Source organism: Pistacia vera, unplaced genomic scaffold, assembly GCF_008641045.1.
Source record: "Pistacia vera cultivar Batoury unplaced genomic scaffold, PisVer_v2 Contig134, whole genome shotgun sequence".
Taxonomy (NCBI): Eukaryota; Viridiplantae; Streptophyta; class Magnoliopsida; order Sapindales; family Anacardiaceae; genus Pistacia; species Pistacia vera.
The window spans coordinates 529,172-550,806 of NW_022195402.1; the positions used below are offsets into that span (position 1 = coordinate 529,172).

The following is a 21,635-nucleotide window of genomic DNA, read 5'->3' on the forward strand; positions in this document are numbered from 1 at the left end:
TGAAGGGACAATTTTTCTTAGAGAATTAACTACCATGTGAATAAATTTTTTACTTTTTTTTTTTTTTTTTTTAATATGTTAAGTTACTTAAATATCCGGCACATAATTTAATCTAACTTTAGCTAATTATTAGTTTTTGAAATTTGTATAATTCTTCTGTAAGTATTTTCATATAGTTAAATTAACTGTTAATTAGTAAAAAAACTTATGTATTAAAACCTTCTAAAAATAAATAAATACAACATTAATGAGTTTGATAACTCAAAAACGCAAGCACACGTTAATCTTGATTACCTTCGTCCGAATTTTTCAAAATTCTCAATAAAAGACATTTACAGCATTACATAAAGACACGCTATGTGACAAAAGAAAATGCTTTAAAGAGTAGATAAGTTTTATAACAATGTTACTTTCCCACGCTCTCGAGCACCCTTTTTCCTTTCTAAAAATGAAAACAAAATCAAACGTTTAGTAAAAAAAGAAAAAGGAAAACAGTCGAAGGAAAGGAAAACATATAAATATCAAGAGCTTCTAAGCAATGTTAACACTGTGAATAACCAACGTTTCGATAGTAAGTCCTGGACCAAATCCAAAAAGTACTCCGCATTCCAACTCTTCTCCTGTGGTTTTGAGCCCATCTTTAGTAGATTTCTTCCTCATTTCATCCATAACAAATAGTACAGTTACACTTGACATGTTACCATACTCACCAAACACATGTCTAGTTGCATGTAACTTCTCCAGCTTAAGACTTAGCTTGACTTGAATTTGATCCAAAATTACTGGTTCACCAGGATGTGCAGCCCAAAAGATTGAGTTCCAATCAGAGATACCTAAAGGTTTGGATACCTCGATCAGTCTCTTCTCAATGTTATTTGCGATATGTTCTGGAACTTCCTTCCCAATGTGAATTAAGAATCCACTCTCACGGATAGCTCCAGAAATACCCCTGGGGCTATTAGGCACTAATACTGGGGCTGTTGAAACTAGTTCAAAGATGGGCTTTTCAACACTAGGCACAGGATCAGCACCAACTATAAGAGCAGCCGAGCCATCACCAAACAAGGAATGACTCACAAGTACATCAATATCAGTCTCACTAGGACATGCATGACAAGCAAAGTTACCTCAGAGACCACAATGAGGACACATGCACCTTTATTGGTGCCAAGACTCCTGGATCAGCCTCACGTCAACACCAGCAGTAGGCCAAATATAGAATCTCTCCATGACAATGGAATCACTCCAAAGAAAATTCAAATTCATTGAATGGCCAAAATTGCCTTCATTATTTTCCATTCTTCCTTAAATAACAAACCAATATTACAATCTCCAGCTCCAACTAGGAAAGAAATAAACTAGGAGAGTAATAAACTCGGAAAGAAATAAACAGAACAAAAAAAACAGAATTGCAACAAATACATAAGCTTCCTAAAAATCCTCTACATATCATAACATCTCCATTGTTTACGGAATTATGGGGTATCCTTCTCCTGATTTGCATCAATTGCCAGCTCTCCTAAAGAACTTGACTTTGGCAAGTTTTGTCGAGGGTAAGCAGCAAATAGGTATGGATGTAAACGCTTGATTTCTGAAGCTTGCAACCAAACAGAGTCCGAATTTGGACGATTTTTCCACTACACTAAGAACTTGTAATATCCGCTCCGACGAGTTGTAACAAATTGATGGTCAAGAATGGCAGCAATCTCGTCTTGCGGTGCTGTAGTTTCTGGAACTTGCAGAACTGGTGTTACCTCTGGAATCGGTATTGTGGAAATTTCATCGACATCACTCTTGAACTCCGAAAGGTCTTTTATGTTAAAAACGGGGCTAATACTAGAATCAAAAGGTAAGTCAATAACATATGCGTTAGTGCCCAACTTCTTGGTTACTCTAAAAGGACCTACTCGGCGTGTATGAAGCTTGGTAAAACTCCCCGGAGGGAAACGCTCCGGCCTTAAACGAACAAGAACCATATCCCCTTCATTAAATTGTCGATCCTTGCGTTTTGCATTTGCTGAAGCTGCATAGGAATTTTTATGGAAGGTAAGGCGCCGTTTGCATTCATCGTGGACATCTTGCATATAGCTAGAAAAATCCAGTGTAGCCTCACTTGGCTTGGGTGGCAACGGTAATGAATTAACATCAAGTGGAGTGCTAGGTCGGAACCCATAAACCACTTCGAATGGAGTGCAACTTGTTGACCTGTTGACAGAATTATTGAAGGCAAATTCGGCATGCGAAAGCACCATATCCCAGCTAGTCACATGATCCGCGACGAGGCACCGTAATAAATTTCCCAAACTTCTGTTCGTTACCTCAGTTTGGCCGTCAGTTTGGGGATGGAATGCACTAGAAAACATAAGCTTTGTTCCCATTTTCATACGCAATATCTTCCAGAAATAACTCACAAATTTGACGTCCCTATCAGACACAATCGAAACCAGGATACCATGCAAACGGACGATTTCCTGTAGAAATATTGCAGCAACTTTTGATGCATCATGAGTTTTGCGACATGGAATAAAATGGGACATCTTGGAAAAGCAATCGACCACCACCATAATTGAATCATGTTGTCGAAGAGTTCTTGGCAAACCAAGAACAAAGTCCATACTAATATGCTGCCATGGTTTGTCTGGAATGGGAAGTGGCGTATAGAGGCCCGCTTGTTGCTTGGTTTTTAATTGGCAAATCCGACATCGATCAACCACTGTATGCACGTCTCTCCGCATCCGAGGCCAATAGAACTGATCAGCAACAATAGTAAAAGTTTTATCATGATTGAAATGCCCAGCTAAACCCCCGCCGTGGAGTCCATAATTAGAAACTCCTGAAAAGAACCACGCAGAACGCATAGCCATGATTTGTAAAATAAGAAACCACTGAGCAACATATAATCATTACTAGATGCGCGCTCATGAGTGGAGAGATCACTCCATACATTGCCGAAGTCTTCATCGTTGGCATACTCTGTTTTTAGACTGTCGAACCCTGCAACATTAGCTGAAAACATATGTAACAAGTGTGGTCTCCTGCTTAAGGCATCAGCCACCTTATTATCAGTCCCTGACTTATGTCTAATAACGAATTCGAATTGCTGCAGATAGTCCATCCAACGAGCATGTTGTGCATTCAGTTTACTTTGAGAATTTAAATGGTTCAAAGAATCATGGTCTGTATAAAGAATAAACTCTTTGTGGATCAAGTATGGTCGCCAATGGCTTGAGAGTTTGAATTAAAGAACAGAATTCCATATCATATACTGAGTATCGTCGGTGAGTGTCGTTAAGTTACTCACTATAAAAAGCAATGGGGTGACCTTCCTGACTCAACACACCCCCGATTCCCACATGTGAAGCATCACAAGCTACTTCAAAAATTTTAGAGAAGTCTGGCAACTTAAATACTGGTGCTTGACCTATCTTTTCTTTAATTTCAGAGAATGCCTTGGCAGCTACGGCACTCCATGAATTTTTTTTTTTCTTTCAAGCACTCAGTGATTGGGGCCATTATAGTGCTGAAACTGTGAATAAATCACCGATATAACGTGGCCAAACCGTGGAAGCTTTTGACTTCGGAAAAATTCTAGGGCATTGGCCAATTCTGGACAGCTTGCACCTTTGTGGGATCAGCCTCGACACCTTGATTAGAAATTATAAAACCAAGAAACTTGGGACTTGTCTTCATAAATGAGCACTTGTCCCAATTAATATAGAATTGTTCAACTCTCAAGACCTTCAATGCCTGCTCAACATAGCTCAAATGATCCTGCACACTTCGGCTAAAAATTAAGATATTATCAAAATAAACGACAAATTTTCCCAAGAATGGTTTGAGAACTTGCGTCATAACGTGTATGAATATGCTTGGTGCGTTGGTTAATCCGAAAGGCATGACTAGGCATTCGAACAAACCATCATTCATTTTGAAAGTCGTCTTCCACTCGTCACCCAATCGGATACGAATTTAATGGTAACCACTTTGAAGGTTGATCTTAGTGAAAATAGAAGAGCCACATAGTAAGTCCAACATGTCATCAAGACGAGGAATGGGAAATCGATACCTCACGGTTATCTTGTTAATTGCTCGGCTATCTACGCACATCCTCCAACTACCATCCTTTTTTAGTGTAAGTAAAACCGAGACAGCACAGGGGCTAAGGCTTTCTCGAATAAAGCCTTTGTCTAGCAACTGTTGAATTTGCCGACAAAGCTCTTCATTCTCTGTTGGTCTCATGCGGTAGTGGGGTAAATTTGATAAGGTTGAGCCAGGGATCAAATCGATAGCATGTTGCACCTCCCTCATTGGAGGTAATTGATTCGGAATATCCTCCGGCATGATATCCTAAAATTCCTCCAGCATTGCCAAGAGCTCTACTGGAACACTGTCGTCCTCTTGCTTCACTTCACGTCTTACTACCAATAGTATTATATAATCTTCATGCATAACTCGAGAGAATTGTCACATCGTCAAAACTGGGACAGCCTCTTTTTTCACTCAAATTCCGAAATCTATAAAGGATCCAAAACAAATTTCTTACCTTTGAAATTAAATGAGTAAGTATTAGCATACCCATCATAGAGAACCCTTCGATCATAGAGCCACGGACATCCCAATAGCATATGGCAGACGGTCATAGGGATCACGTCGCACCAGGCTTCGTCCACATATTTTTTTCCCAATGAAAATTTAACCAAGCAACACTGCTCCACTAGGACTGGGTTAGCTTCATTAACCCAGTAATCCGATAATGAGTGGGATGCTTCTCGGTTTTCAGCCCCAAACGTTCAATGGAAGCTTTGGAGATCGCATTCATGCCGTTGCCATTATCAATAATGACATTCAAAGCCTGATCGTTATGCTTCATGCGTGTATGAAAAATATTGGTGCGCAACCACTCAGGATTAGCCTGGAGTTCTTTCTTAGTTCCAATCAACACTCGATGGATCACACAGCTGGGTAAATCTGACGCACCCAAGTGCTCTTCTTCATCGTGACTACTCCCATCGGTCTCCTCCCATCTATGTCCTCAATAGTGTCCACTACTAATAATTCTTTTTCACAAATAAAGGCTAGTTTCTTATCTCTTGTAGGACACACAAGAGCATAGTGCCCAAAACCTTTACATTTATAACATTGTGGCCCTTCACTGGTGGCTTTTGCTTTTCCTTTCTGGTCCTTATTCACCACACCTCTAGATTGATCTTTCAACAATGATGGCCTTTGGAATGACGGTGTGGTGACACGTTCGGGTCTTGAATCCGTCGACATCATTTTCCTTCCAATTGAAGGTCCCATTTGTTTCTCAATATGGAGCACCAATTGATAAGCCTCCTCCACATTGATTAAACAAGCAGTCCACATTTCTCTGCGTAATCCAGTGAGGTATCGGGCTAAAGTTTGTTGCTCAATCTCCACGATCTTGCTACGGATAGTCAATTTATGGAAGCGATCCGTAAATTGATCAATACTCAATGACCCTTGCTTGAGTTGCAACATCTTCTCGAACATCATTTGCTCATAATCAATGGGCAAATATTTTTCCTTTAGTCGCTCCTTCATCTTTTCCCAGTTAGAAACTGCTGGTCGTTGTGTACGGCGTAATTGTTCTTCCACACTTCCCCACCATGCTCATGCATGCCCCTTCAATTTCATCCAAACATAATGAATCTTTCTATCCTCTGATATAGCAAACCAATCGAAATAATCCTCGATAGCCGTTAACCAGTCCTCAAAAGCGTTGGGCTTTAATTTTCCAAAAAAATCAGGCACATCAGCCGTCATTCTCATGGTTAGTTCATCAAGAGGTTGATTGTTTAACTCAGCCTAACGAGCATTCATCACTAGTGGTTGACAACTTACCGGTAGTACATTCTGAGTTGACTAAACCAGATTCAAACTCTGAATCAATCTCCACTTCAAATCTGTCTTCTTCTCCTGGTTTTCAACTGGAAGTGGTTCTGCCGTTATCTCCTAGTATTCCACCTTGTTATAGTTCCAAATCAACTTACAATGCTCACCCCATGCTTACACGATCAAAAACAGGTTGCTCTAAGGTCAATCATAGATTTGTTCCTCCAGCTCAAGCCTTACTCTCCACTTCTGTGATTCTTCAAGAGCCAAAATCTGTCAAGGAAGCTTTGACTACTCCTGAATGGAAAAATGACCCTTGTTCTTTGTCTCTTTATCTCAATAAGCCTGAAGAGGTCCAATAACGAAGTAAACATATTACAGCCTAGTGCCTTAACCTAATTCTGGTTGGACCTAGCTTAAATCCACTTTGTGAACTGACTACTTTTTGAGTTAGACTATCCTACAAGTTAAACTAAATCGGGTTCCAGCCTATTAGCCCACAAGAGTCCAAGAATATGAATCAGAATTGTATTTACTTCCCACTTCAATCAAGATCTAGGATTTTACTTGAAGTGGTAACCCTAATCTGATAAAGGCAAGTGATAACACTTCCTTCCTAATGGAGACTCATCTACCAAGTAGGATTCAAAGTTCTACTATGACTCAAACCTCTTTGGTTCACTATATAAATAGAGGTCAGACCTCTCATTATTCATTCAGAAATCACCCATAGCTTTAGCTCCTAAATTCTCGCTTCCAAGAATCAACGTTTTCCCCACCGAAAAGCTTAATTCTGAATAACTTTACCACCTTTAGCCACCACAAAGTTGTTTTCTAACCACTTTGTGCTAGTCTAGCCCTAGCCACATTATTACGGTAAACTCTTCCCGCTCTCAGCCCTCACTAAATACTTTCAACCACTTTGTGTTAGTCTAGCCCTGCCCAAATTATTACGGTAAACTCTTCCCGCTCTCAGCCCTCACTAAATACTTTCAACAATTTGTGTTAGTTTAGCCTCGCCACATTATTACGATAAAACCTTCCCGGTTCAACTATCACTAAATACTTTCAACTGTGTTGACTTGAGGTCTGAGTGCCTGTGGCAAACACCACATCGATGTCACCAAGCCTTCACGATCTCTCTTCCTTTCAGTGCAAGTCTCGATTGTCAGTGGCCCGCTATACAAGATATGTCCCTTCCGAATCAACATAAACTTTATCGTCCCACTAATTCAATCTTGATTCACGAGTGTGTAACAAAAATTGAGCTTCTTCAATTGAGATTCTTCAACCGAGATTAAGGTGTTAAATTTTTCATTGATTATTTTTTACTCCATTTAGATTTAACATACTACACATATTTTCTTTTTTTTTTTTTTTTTTTTTGGGTATTTACCACTATTTTCAATGAAAATAATGAAGGAAAGAAATTCTACTTCAGAGGGAAAGAAATCTTTATAATACTACAACCAAGTTGTTGGAGCCAACATCTAACTAAAGGAAGAAAATTTTAGATAGAATTCTGGTATATCTCTCTATTGAGATAATTCTGATATAAACACACAACAAAATATTGCTAAAACTAACAGATCGGAACTCAATCTATATACAAGGAGCAGCTAGAAGATAAAATACAAAAACAAATTACAAATTCAAAAAGATTTAAATACAAAGTCGAATCTGATTAGATTACTCCAGCAAAAGCGGTCTTCAATAGGGAGTCCTCCTTTTTGCCCCCTCAAGATGGAGCTCGACAAGAGAGACCAATCTTGTCTCTAAGAAAGAGAAAACGAGTTTAGTAAGAAAATCAGCTAACTGTGGAAGATACATGAGCAACTCGTAGAGTCCCATTTTGCACCTGATCACGAATGAAATGAAAATCAATAGCCAGATGTTTCATCCTAGAATGAAAAACATTAGAGCACAACAGAGTGGCTCCAATACAATCATAGTAAGTCACTAGGCATGTAGGAATCTGAAGTCCAAGAGCAGTTAACAAGGAGCAAACCCAATTTATTTTAGTAGTGGGATTAGCAACAAACTGGTACTCTACCTCAGTAGAAGAAAGAGCTACTATTCTTTGTTTCTTGGAACTCCAGGAGATAGGATTGCGACCAAAGATAGACAATATAAGCACCAATGGAGGAAAAGTCATCTTTGTTTGCCTGCCCAATCGATGACGAGAAAGGCATGCAGAGAGATGGGAGAGTCACAATAGAGCTGAAGTCCATGATTAAGTATGCCACAAAGATATCATGTAAACGTTTGACAAGAGCCTAGTGTTCAGTAGTTGGCTTGTGCATATCTGAGATAATTTATTATAGCGAAAGCAATGTCAAGGTAGATGAGTAGGAGATATTGTAGACTTCCACAACTACCCGAAAGTTGACAGGATCAGATAAGCTAGTGCCAGACTTAACGAAAGTGATGAACTATGGACGGAGGAGTTTGCACCGGTTTAGCATCAGACATATGAGTACAAGCAAGAAGATCCAGCAGATAACGACGTTGAGAAAGCAAATAACCATGTGATTGGATAACTCAACACGAGAAAGTAAGAGAGCAGCCCAAGGTCCTTAAGAGAGAATTGTCTGGCTAATAAATGAGCAAATCAATCTACTATTGTCAAATTATTCAGTAATGATTAGATCGTCACAAATACAAGCAAATATAAGATATGCTGCTAGAGTTGAAGCAAAGAGAGATGTATTTGTTAAGATTTTCATAATATTTGTATATATTTTGTAATCAAGTAATATTATGTAATCTTTTAGTTATGTCAGGTATACATCTCAGAATATTCTAGAGATTATGTAATCTCCTAATTATGTTCAGACAAATATTATGTAATCCACAATTGACATAATTAGAGATTTAGGAGATCGTATACTCCCATATAAAGGGGTAATCCTTAGTGATAAATCAATGAATTGAAAACCTAATTCTTCAAACAAACATGGTATCAGAGCCACTCTCTGATCTCTAAAAAAATTCTCATTGTAGAGCAGCCATCGGAAAAATCACGGTGAGTAATCGTCCCATCGTCGTCAATCCAAGAAGGAGAAAAACGACTGCAATCAATCCAATCCTCCAAACTTCAGTCACCAGAAAACACCTCCAGCCTATCAGCCCACACACCAACCTCACTCCACTACCATCAAATATAGCTGCAACGTGAAACCAGAAAAAAAAAAAAAAAAAAAAAAAAAACCTTACTAGCCATCAAATCCAACCGCCAAACACACAAAACTTCCTGCCATATCAACCTCCTGCCATATTCAACCTCCAGACTATCCTAATCATCTTCAACAAATCTATCATATTCAACACCAAAATACCCAGGAAAAAAAAAATTCCAAAAACCAACCATCTTCAACAAATCTGCCGCAAATTCACATCATCACCCAAACAACTTCAATCACCAAGAAAGACCACCACGCTGACGTCAAACCCGATCTGTTTCCGGCGACTCTGATCGACAGTTGCTGTGCCACCGTGACTTGCCTGTTGTGCTTGTTAAGAGTTTGTTTTTAAACTTTTTTTTATTTTTTATTTATTTTTTATTCTTAAGTAATATTTAAAAAAAAAAAAGAAAAGTCAAAAAAAAAAAAAGGGTTGACAATGTCTGAATCATCAGGATCAAAACCCATTATTATTCAACCCGATGGAGCTTTCAATGCAGGAATCACTCTTACTGAATCGAACTATGATGTATGGTCTCAGCTTATGGAAATGCATATTGCGGAGAGAGAAAAACTTTCCTATATTCGTGGAAAGAAACCACCACCAAAGGAATCCGATGAGGGGTATGAAAAATGGTATGCTGAAAACCAGAAAGTCAAACGATGGTTGTTGATGTCCATGTTTCCTGAAATTATAAAGCGTTATCTTCGCTTATCCACTACTCGCGAAATGTGGAGTGCTCTATCCAAAGCTTTCTATGATGGAAGCCATGAGTTACTTGTCTTCTCCTTGCACCAGAAAGCCTTTACTGCTAAACAAAATGGAAGGTCACTCTCTGTCTATTATGGAGAATTGACAGAAATATTTCAGGAATTGAACCACCGAAATACAGTGGTTATAAAGGATCCCGATGACATAATAGTATATCAGAAATCTGTCGAGCAATTGCGAGTTCACATTTTTCTTGCAGGTTTGGATGGAGAGTTCAAACAAATTCGTGGAGAAATTCTACGAAAAAATCCGGTTCCAAATCTAGAAGAGAGTTACTCAGAAGTTCGACGAGAGGCAGTCCGTCAAACTACCTTGAAGGGAGAATCAGGAAATATTGAGACTTCATCAATGGTGGCCCAAAATAGAAGTCAGCATGTAAAATCCAGCAAATCATACAACACAGACAAGAAATGCATCCACTGCAACAAATCTGGTCATACCAAGAACCAATGTTTTGAACTGGTTGGATATCCTGACTGGTGGGATCACAATCGTGATCAAAGGAAGAAGAATTCCAAGAAAAACTCTATTGCTGCTATTGTGGAAAAGAAAGAAGATGTTGATCAGTGCTCATCATTTGTAGCAACTACTGGAAATGATGGTAAGTCTTTACATATGTGTACATCTGTTTCTAATAGTGCATGGATAATTGATTCTGGTGCTACCGATCACATGATATTTGATTCTATGCATATTTCACACTTAAAACCATCCTCACATAAATTTGTGTCTACTGCCAATGGTGAGTCCACTCAAGTCATTGGAGAAGGATCAGTAACCTTTCAAAATACTTTAAACTTAGATTCAGTTCTAGTTGTTCCTTTCCTAAATTACAACTTGTTGTCAATCTCACAAATAACCAAAACCTTATCTTGTATGGTGATTTTTTGGCCTGATTTTTGTGTGTTTAAGAGCATTCAGACAAAACAAATGATTGGTTGTGGTATTAGACGAGGGCAGCTGTATTTCTTGGATTTAGAGAAGAAAAATTCTGCCATAGTACAACAAGCTTTTACAGTCAGTGCCTCAGAAGAAGATAGGCAGAAATCCTCCATCTGGTTATGGCATCGGCGTCTTGGACATGCTTCATTTGGTTACTTGAAGAAATTATTTCCAAGTTTGTTTAAGCAAAGTGATGTTAGTTGTTTCCGCTGTGATTTTTGTGAACTTTCAAAGAGTCATCGAGTTTCTTATCCAATAAAATTGAATAAAAGTTCAAATCCCTTTATGCTTATTCACTCTGATGTCTGGGGGCCCTCCCAAGTTAATACTTTAAGAGGATCACGATGGTTTGTTACTTTCATTGATGACTGTACAAGAATGACTTGGGTTTATTTGATGAAATCTAAAAGGGAGGTCAATGTGGTATTTCAAAAATTTTACCAAATGGTTCGTACACAGTATAATGCTCAAGTTCAGGTTCTACGAAGTGACAATGGAGGAAAATATCAAAGTACAGACTTTCAGCAGTACTTGACAGCACATAGTATTATTCATCAAACTACTTGCCCCAACACACCCCAACAAAATGGTGTTACTGAGCGCAAAAATCGGCATTTATTGGAGGTTGTTCGTGCTTCCTTAATAGAAGCTCACATGCCATTGACTTTTTGGGGAGAAGCACTCACTTTTGTTGCCTACATAATCAATCGAATACCTTCTAGCTCAATTGAGTTCCAAACTCCATTTCAAGCTCTTGGTAAAACAATGAATGCTCCAACGGTTGCAAACTTACCACCTCATGTTTTTGGTTGTTTTGCTTTTGTACACCTCCATAAACATCAACGCAACAAGTTGTCTCCTCGAGCATTGAAATGTGTTTTCGTTGGGTATGGGGTTCATCAAAAGTGTTATCGCTGTTACCATCCTCCAACCTAACAACTATTTGTAACCATGGATGTTGTGTTCCATGAAGAGTTGATGTATTTTTCTTCTGAGTCTGAACTTTAGGGGGAGTATTGTCCGGAAGAAATTCAGACTCTTGACTATGCCATTCAAGATGTGGGAGACTATGGTCAAAAACTAGACCTGTTGACCAACAAGAAGATGAAGTGGATGAAAATGTCGAGGTGGTATCTCCGTCTGAAGAAACTTCATCTCAGTCTGAATCTCTCATTCCTGGTATGTCACAACCACCATTCACTATAAATGTTCTTGATTTAGAGTCTGAACCAATAGAGTCTGAAACAATAGAGTTTGAACCAATTAGGAAGCAGTTACCACCAAGAAGTACTAGAGGGATTCCTAAACCAAGATACGAACCTGAGCCATCTAGTAAGGTCAAATATCCCATGAGTCATTATTTGTCTAATCATCGTCTGTCAGAATCAAATTTGTCATTTTTGAATCAATTATCTACTGTATCTATTCCTAACAGTGTGCAAGAAGCCTTATCTGATCCAAAATGGAAAGCTGCTATGAATGAAGAGATGAAATCATTACAGAAGAATGAGACTTGGGAACCTGTTGATTGTCCACCAGGAAAAAAAACTGTTGGATGTCGATGGGTTTACACTGTGAAGTATAAAGCTGATGGTATGATTGAACGATTTAAAGCAAGACTAGTAGCAAAAGGGTACACTTAAACTCATGGGATAGACTATACAGAGACATTTGCACCTGTAGCCAAAATCAACACAGTACGTGTCTTGTTATCTTTGGCTGCAAACCTGGATTGGCCATTGCAGCAGTTCGATGTGAAGAATGCTTTCCTACTTGGTGAATTGTCTGAAGAAATTTATATGAATCCTCCACAAGGGTGTATTTTACCAGGGAAACATAGCAAAAAGGTATGTAAGTTAAAGAAGTCACTGTGTGGGTTAAAACAATCTCCGAAGTCATGGTTTGGGAGGTTCACCAAAGCTATGAAGTTTTTTGGCTACCATCAAAGCAATTCGGATCACACACTATTCCTTAAAAAACAGCAAGGAAAGATCACTGCACTTATTGTATATGTGGATGATATGGTGGTTACAGGAAATGATCCAGAAGAAAGGAAGGCTCTGCAAAAGTACTTATCAGAAGAATTCGAGATGAAGGACCTAGGTTCTTTGAAATATTTTCTCGGAATTGAAGTGTCTCGATCTAACAGAGGTATCTTTCTATCACAAAGAAAGTATGCATTGGATGTGTTGNAAAGAGTCATCGAGTTTCTTATCCAATAAAATTGAATAAAAGTTCAAATCCCTTTATGCTTATTCACTCTGATGTCTGGGGGCCCTCCCAAGTTAATACTTTAAGAGGATCAAGATGGTTTGTTACTTTCATTGATGACTGTACAAGGATGACTTGGGTTTGTTTGATGAAATCTAAAAGGGAGGTCAATGTGGTATTTCAAAGATTTTACCAAATGTTTCGTACACAATATAATGCTCAAGTTCAGGTTCTACGAAGTGACAATGGAGGAGAATATCAAAGTACAGACCTTCAGCAGTACTTGACAACACATGGTGTTATTCATCAAACTACTTGCCCCAACATACCCCAACAAAATGGTGTTGCTGAGCACAAAAATCGGCATTTATTAGAGGTTGTTCGTGCTTCCTTAATAGAAGCTCACATGCCATTGTCTTTTTGGGGAGAAGCACTCACTTCTGCTGCCTACATAATCAATCGAATACCTTCTAGCTCAATTGAGTTCCAAACTCCATTTCAAGCTCTTGGTAAAACAGTGAATGCTCCAACGGTTGCAAACTTACCACCTCATGTTTTTGGTTGTGTTGCTTTTGTACACCTCCATAANTTAAGATTTTCATAATATTTTGTATACATTTTGTAATCAAGTGAATATTATGTAATCTTTTAGTTATGTTAGGTATACGATCTCAGAATATTCTAGAGATTATGTAATCTCCTAATTATGTCAGACAAAATATTGTGTAATCCACAATTGACATAATTATGAGATTTATGAGATCTTATACTCCCTATATAAAGGGTGTAACTCCTTAGTGATAAATCAATGAATTGAAAACCCAATTCTTCAAACAAACAGTATTAGCATGAGAATTTGTAAAGCCATATTGAAGAAGAAAAATATGGAGTTCTTGATATCAGGCGCAAGGAGCTTGCTTTAGCCCATAGATAGCTTTCTGTAGTTTACATACATGTGATGGAAAGTCACGATCAATGAACCTCAGTGGTTGACTCATATACACAGTCTCACTGAGATGACCTTGCAAGAATGCGTTATAAACATCAAGTTGACAAATGGACCAACCGTGACTGACGACAAGACTTAGAACAAGTTGAATGGCGGTAGACGGGGTGAGTTAGGCCCGGCGTTGGTAGACACGGTGAAGGGACCAGAGTTGGGCAATGGGCGCCAACCCATTTTGTTGACACTAGGTTTGAATGAGGAACGCCAACCAATATTGGTGGGATTGGATAAGGGTTGCCAACTTGTATTGGTGCGACTGGCAGGATTAGTAGAAGCTAGGAAATAAGAGGGAACAGACTTGGTGCATTGAAGAGATGATTCGAAACTTAATAACTTTTCATGAAGTTCATCAAATCCAATTGGATTGTCTCTGGCCTGAACTGCACGCAAAAGCTCTTTGTAGTCATCACCAAGACTATCAAGTATTTTCTCAGTTAGATCTTCATCATCAAGTAGTGCTTTAAGTATCGCAAGTTCATCGGCGCGAGCTTTAACTATCTGTAGGAATTCAGAAATAGTTTGTGAGTCCTTGGTGAGATTTTTAAGTTGGCTTTTTACCTGTTTGATTTGTCCCCGAGAAGGCTTGCCATAAGTATTGGCTAGTACAGTCCATGCTTCCCTTGAAGTGTTAGCTCTAGCAATGAATGAAATAATAGTAGGAGAGAGAGAACCAACAATGGCATTGAGGATTAGTTGATCACGCCTAATCTAGAGTGTGTGAGCTAGATTTGGTATTGTTGTTTCATTCTGAATAATAGTTGCAGTTGGGCATGGTTTCAATCCGTCAATATACCTGAGTAGATCGTATCCAATGAAGAGAGTCTGAAATTGAAGTTTCCAAGGGATACAGTTATCACCAATGAGTTTGAGAGGGGCTTGAGCAGCAATGTTAATACTGATTAAAGTATTGTGTGATTCGTTGGTGTTGTGGATGGAAGTGTTTGGTGTTGTGGAAACAGGAAGTGTTGGTTGCCATGATGACGAGTTCAGAAAAGAAAGAAGGAGAAAAAAAAAAAAATCAATGCTCTGATACCATAAAGGAAGAAGATTTTAGATAGAATTCTGGTATATTTTTCTATTGAGATAATTTTGATATAAATACACAGCAGAGTATTGCTAAAACTAACAGACTTGAANTAACATGTGGAGTTGTAGTGTGTTGTTTATACTCGATGAGATGAGGAAGCGGTCTATGGAGGAAGGGAAAAGCACCACCGGTGAAGGGCTGAAGTGCGGCGTCCTGTTTGCGTTCGGGCCGGGGCTCACGGTGGAGACGATTGTTCTGCGAAGCTTTGGCCTGTGAGGGACGTGATCATCTTCTTCGACCATGTGGAGAGTTTATGTGTGGCTAATTAATTGAGTATAAATAAATAAATAATGTATAATAAATTTTTATATTACACACTATACATTTGTAGGAGATCCATTATGATATTTCAAGGGCTTTTTGTGATATATTTAAAAGTTTTTTATTGGCAAATAAATACTTTCCGAGAACCGTTGGGGGACTTTGAGACTTAACATTCTCTCGGGTGCGGGATTAATCAAATTTTTAAGTTAAAAGATTAAGATGATTCTTTTAACATTCTCTCGGATTTGTTAAATTAAGATGATTCAATCAGTCAATGAAAAAATTTAAGTTAGAAGATCAATCTCGTCATTTACATATTGTATGTAAATTAAACTTAGTACATTTTTTATTTACCAATCTCAACATTTGTTTCATAAGAATTTTTAATGCAGATACATATTAAATTATTCTTATATATGTTTATTTAATAAATTTTTTCATATTTTAAATTCAGTATACAAATGATTTTATACTCCATTATTATCGTGTTAATTTTCTACATTATTAATTTGATATTTGCATTTTTATATACTTATGTTGATGCAACTAATAAATACCATTTATTTGTAATTATAAACAGATTATGCCGAAACATGTTATAATAATAATTAATAACATCTATATCTTATTCTATATCTATCTATATCTATATATTTATATAAGGGAAATGCTTTGTACAAAGTGATGTGATAGCTGCCATACCACTAGTTTCACATTAATCTTCTTTTTCTTTTCACAAACTAGTGGTGTGGCAACTGCCACATCACTTTGTACAAAGACTCTTTGTACATCTAGTATTTCTCTTTATATAATCATTAAGCAAGACCTATTTAATTGACATGTATGATTTTTAAAGCTCTAAAATTAGTGAATTTTGACATATTGGATAATTGTTCAACACGTTGTTGCGTTTAGTTGGTGATGATGAATGATACGTACATTTGGCTACATGTAATTGGTGATGATGTGCGATATGTACATTTTTTGTTACATGTGATTTAATATAATTGGTGTTTGATATGTGTTAGTATTAATGACTCATATTACTACTCAAAAGAAAACTCAAGAGTCAAATTTAAGAGTATCTAATGCTATTCACGTCCACTAGATATTTTACACACAAAAAAACACACAATTAATGTACACACCAAAAGACACAAACATTTCAGTTTCCTCTATTTCTCAGTTTTCACTGAACAGTTAGTAGTAAATTGGTCATAACTTACTCAATAAAAGTCCAATTGATGAACGGATTGAAGATTGGAAACTAGACATACATGACTTTAATTTGATGTATTATATGTGAATTTGATAATCGTAGACCCTTTACATTTTGGTTGAAAATATATGATATCAAATAGTGGCATCCTAAAGGTCTACTTAAAACTTTCTTTATTCAAATTAGAAGATCTATAGATTTATGTTTATCCCTTCATATTTAGAAAAATATAAAAGTTTCACATTCTCATTAAATATCTATCTATATTTATCTGATATGGTACCAGTCCACCATGATATCTTCGGTTACCTATTGCCGCATTATGTTACTTGGTTTCAGTAATACGGTTAGCCTGAACAATGCAGTAAGCATATCTCTTCACAATGTTAATATCAAAATCAATTAATTTTTGTTGTTGTTGTTTAATGGGAAAAGATTCATGTATTGGAATGGAATCAAGTTGAGGATGTTTCTATCACCAAAATGCACAAACATTTCGCTTTCTTTTGTTTCTTGATTTTCACTGAATAGTCAGTAGTAAATTAGTCATAACTTGCTCAATAAAAGTCCAATTGATTAGCAAATTGAAGAATTAGGAACTAGACATACAAAAATTTAATCTGATATATTATATGCTACCTTTGATATGGAATCTCTCTTGCTATCGAATCATTTATTTGAATAAGTTTCACTTTCCTCTGTTTCTCGGTTTCTATTGAACATATAGTAATAAATTGGTTATAACTTGCTTAATAAAAATTCAATTGATGAATGGATTGAAGCATGGGAAACTAGATAGACATGTCTTTAATTTGATATATTAAAAAGAAGGATGAGTTATACAAAGGCTGGGTTGGTAGTGGAAAAAGGCTCAAAACAAACACTACAAGTGTCTTCGAAAGAATCGTCAACAACACCAGAAGATAAAGCTAACGAGGAGAGAAATTGGTATAGGAATTAGAGAGAAATGAAATAAAGGAAAATAAAGGAACCCTAAAAAAGTAGTGATCCGGTTTTCGCAAAAAACCAACACACTAAAACTTTGTAAAGGAAATAGAGAGAAATGAAATAAATGAAAAAAAAAAAAAAAAAGAACCCTAGAAAAGTGTTAACCCAATTTTTGCAGAAAACTGGTTGCATCGGTGGTTCGGCACACTGACACCGGTCCAACCACAGGTCAAAATGGGTTAACTATAAAATAATATTAATCATACTGTTTAATATTACTTATTTGGATTAAATTGGTATACATTGAATATTGTGTAATTATTTAAATGTATATTTCACATATTTAATATTTATATCAAATTGCTATTATTAATTTCTTTATTATTTATTACTTTAATTATTAATTCAACATTAAATTAACTTCAACACAAACCATTCAAATTCACATAAATACTATCACAAATATTTTCTAATATATTATTTTATTCACTCTTAGAATGTTCTTTATATTATGTAATCTCTTAATTATATCAGGATATTGTGTAATCTATAACTGACATTATTAGAAGATTTAGTTGATCGTTTTCTACCTATACAATAATGCTTGTAACTCTGTAGTAGATATTAACCAACTGAAACATTCAATTCTTCAAATAAACATGGTATTAAAGCCATTTTCATAAACAACACTATATTATATATAAACTGTAATACTTAAAATACAAGCAATAAACTTAGTCGGCGCGGAGCTTTCACCTAGTTCATATATATAAAAATAAGATTATTATTATTATACAACAAATAAATTGAAATACATGATTTATTCGTAATTAATTAGCCACACACAAAGTCTTCACTTGCTTGAAGAAGCTGATGACTCAAAGGCCAAAGCTTCGCAGCAAAATCGTCTCCACCGTAAGCCCCGGCCCGAATGCGAACAGGACACCGCACTTCAGCCCATCACCGGTGGTGCTTTTCGCTTTCTCTGTAGACCTCTTCCTCATCTCCTCAAGTATAAACAACACACTACAACTCCACATACTACCATATTCCCTCAGCACACTCCAACTAGCTTCAAGTTTCTCCCCCTTCAGCCCCAGTTTCTCCTCCAGCGTCCGCAGAATCGAGGGGCCGCCGGGATGAACCACGTAGAACAGCGAGTTCCAATCGGTGACCCCGAGTTTAGAAAACGTTTCCTCGCAACATTGAAGAATGTTGTTGGCGATTTTCTCAGTAACCATTTTGGATAAGAAGTATTGTAAGCCCATCTCGCGAACGTGTCCCACGATGCCGTCGGCTGAATCCGGGATGAGGTTAAGAGTGGCCGAGACGAGCTCGAACAATGGACGCTCAGTGGTTGTGTTAGTATCATTGCCGACGATCACGGCGGCTGCGCCGTCGCCGAAGAGTGCGGAGCCGACAATATTGTCCAAGAATGTGTCTGAAGGTGAGTGAAAGCAGACAAGCATGAGTTCAGAGCTTACGACGATAACACAAGCGCCTGCATTGTTCTCTGCAATGTCCTTGGCGAGGCGGAGAGCGGTGCCTGCAATCAGCAACCGCGGAGCTAGTTATTTAACCAAAAATAAGTACAATATTATTATAAATTATCATTAAAAAAACAAAAAATAATATTACTCCTATATAAAATTTGTCTACAACCAGTATGACACTCATAATTGAAAGAGTGACGACGCAAAGAGTAATGCCATGTCACTTTAATTGTATGCTTTTTTTGCATATAAGAGTAGCACTGTTTTATTAGTAAACCTGCGGCGAAGCAACCGCCTTGATAGATCATGAATCTTTGAACAGAGGGTAGAAGGCTGAGTAGTTTAGCGAGCTGGTAATCGGCCCCGGGCATCTCTCCGGCGGAAGCGGATGTACGGAAGATGAGGTGGGTGATATTGGATAAGGGTTGGTTCCATTCATTGATGGCTTTCAATGCAGCTTCTTTGCCAAGCTTTGGAATTTCAGTTGCCAGGATTTCTTGACGAGCATTGAGAGATGGCGAGTTGAGACTTGAGAATTGTCATGTTTGGGACCTGTTTGATGATTTCTTCACTCAAATGCATGTGTCGTTTCCTTATCATTGTTTTCTCACCTGTAAACCGCAAGAAATGATAAACTTTCTCATAATTATACAATAGTATTAAATTTATTGCTTGCAGAGAAAGTCTATGATATTACGATGGTATCACATTATAAGACCTATAAAAAACAACATGATGAGAAAGAAAAACAATTCATGACATAAAGATATTGACTTGTAAAATGATCCATGTAAACATTTTATAATATTCTAATTTTTTTCTTTTAGGTATATGAGCTATCCAGACTCACATTGGAGTTTGTCTAATCCTCATGGCCATGAAACATCCAATAATATTCTAAAATTTTCATAGGACGGTGGAGAAGATGTGTACTTACAAATGTGTTTGAACTTATCTTTGAGTTGAGTCATATGTTCACTTTGTGTGACTCCAAAATAGAAGTCAGAATAATCATCTTGGTAGAAAATATTGGGCGGATTTGCAGTGCCGATTGCCAGAATTGAAGCTAAGACATGAGCTCTCTTCTGGTTTTCTGCCACCATATTTTCCATTGAAAACATCTTGTGTAGATATCAAAGTTAATTGGCTACAAATCTAAATCTCTCTTTCGCTTTGGCAGTGGTGCTCAAACAAGTTTCAGGATCTCTTGCTATTTATAGACGAGTTAGTGTGTGATTTGAATGGCCAAATAACAAACATATGCATGAAAACACTAAAATATTCTGAATGATACTCAAACAAGTTTCAGGATCTCAAGTCTGAATCCTGAACCTCGAATCTATGTCATATTCTAGATTTTTTCTAATTCCAAATGATAATGCAACTTTCATTATGCCAAATTGGCAATATTTATATCCCAATGTAGTTAGTTCCTTTTAGAAGTACTCCCACATATCATTCTATTGGTTTAATAGTTTATTCAAAACAGGGCTATGGCATTTGAATATGATACTAAAACGACTAGTTACTGTCAGTGTTAGCTAATTGAAATGATTGATAATTTTCATTAATAATATGTGTTCTGATTTGGGTAAGGCTGATCTCATGGTTGCGTGCACTAATAACAAGTATTGATTATTCAATGTTTGGTTTAATCTAAGATAATAATACTAACAAACATTTATGAACAAAGTTGCGTGCACTAATAACAAGTATTGATTATTCAATGTTTGGTTTAATCTAAGATAATAATACTAAAAAACATTTATGAACAAAGTAAAGTATCATAAATGGACAAAGTAAAGTGACATAAATCAAAAAGTGAAATAAAAAGTCAAGTTCATAATATTCACCATTTTATTAATTTTTTGTCATATCACTTTGTATAAAAATATTTGTAAGATTTCTTTATAAGTGTAATATTATTCTAAAAACCCTCCCCATGTATCAGCAGTAACACAAATTTCACAACGTCAGCCACTAAAATCCATAGCAAACCCAAATGAAAGACATTAACTAGCCTAAGAGAAGAGTTTAAGAAAATGAACATGTACAACGTTAACAAAAGAAAATTGCAAGGGAGAAGATTTCGACGGTGGCTGTGAACAACTATGAGGGAGAGGGGGTCATTTGCCTTGCTTGATGTTAGATATTTTTTTAAAATATTAATATAATATTTAAATGATTTTACTCATTTGCCCACCTTGATGTTAAAACTAACGAACATTGATTAATTATAAGGAGTTTTCTGTTATTATGGACAGTTGAAAGAATTTTTTGGATTACGCCAAACCTTGGGGAGTTTAAAGTGAAGAACAATACTACAATTACAAACCAATTTCACAAACATTCTCTCACAATCTCGGCGTGACAGCTTGCAATTGGTTACCAATAATGTGTCATGCCTACCTAATTGCAATTTGACCAATTGCGAGTTATCACGTCAAAATTATCAGAGAAAATTTATAAAATTGAGTTGTAAGTGTTAAAGTAATAATCCCTAATAAATAATTGGTTTGCTTTGTTAAGGAAGCTAATCTCGTTTGTCAAAGTAAGAAAGAAAACCATATTATAAATAGTAGCCGCCCCCTTGTTCTAGAGATTTTCTTTGGTTGATTGAAGAGATTAGCTTATTCAAGAGGTTACAATATTGTT

General features: G+C 36.8%; 1 pseudogene; it reads right to left on the reverse strand.

Moving 5' to 3' along the window:
• Positions 1-499: 499 nt before the first annotated feature.
• On the reverse strand, positions 500-20,101 carry LOC116122427 (annotated as a pseudogene).
• Positions 20,102-21,635: the final 1,534 nt, after the last annotated feature.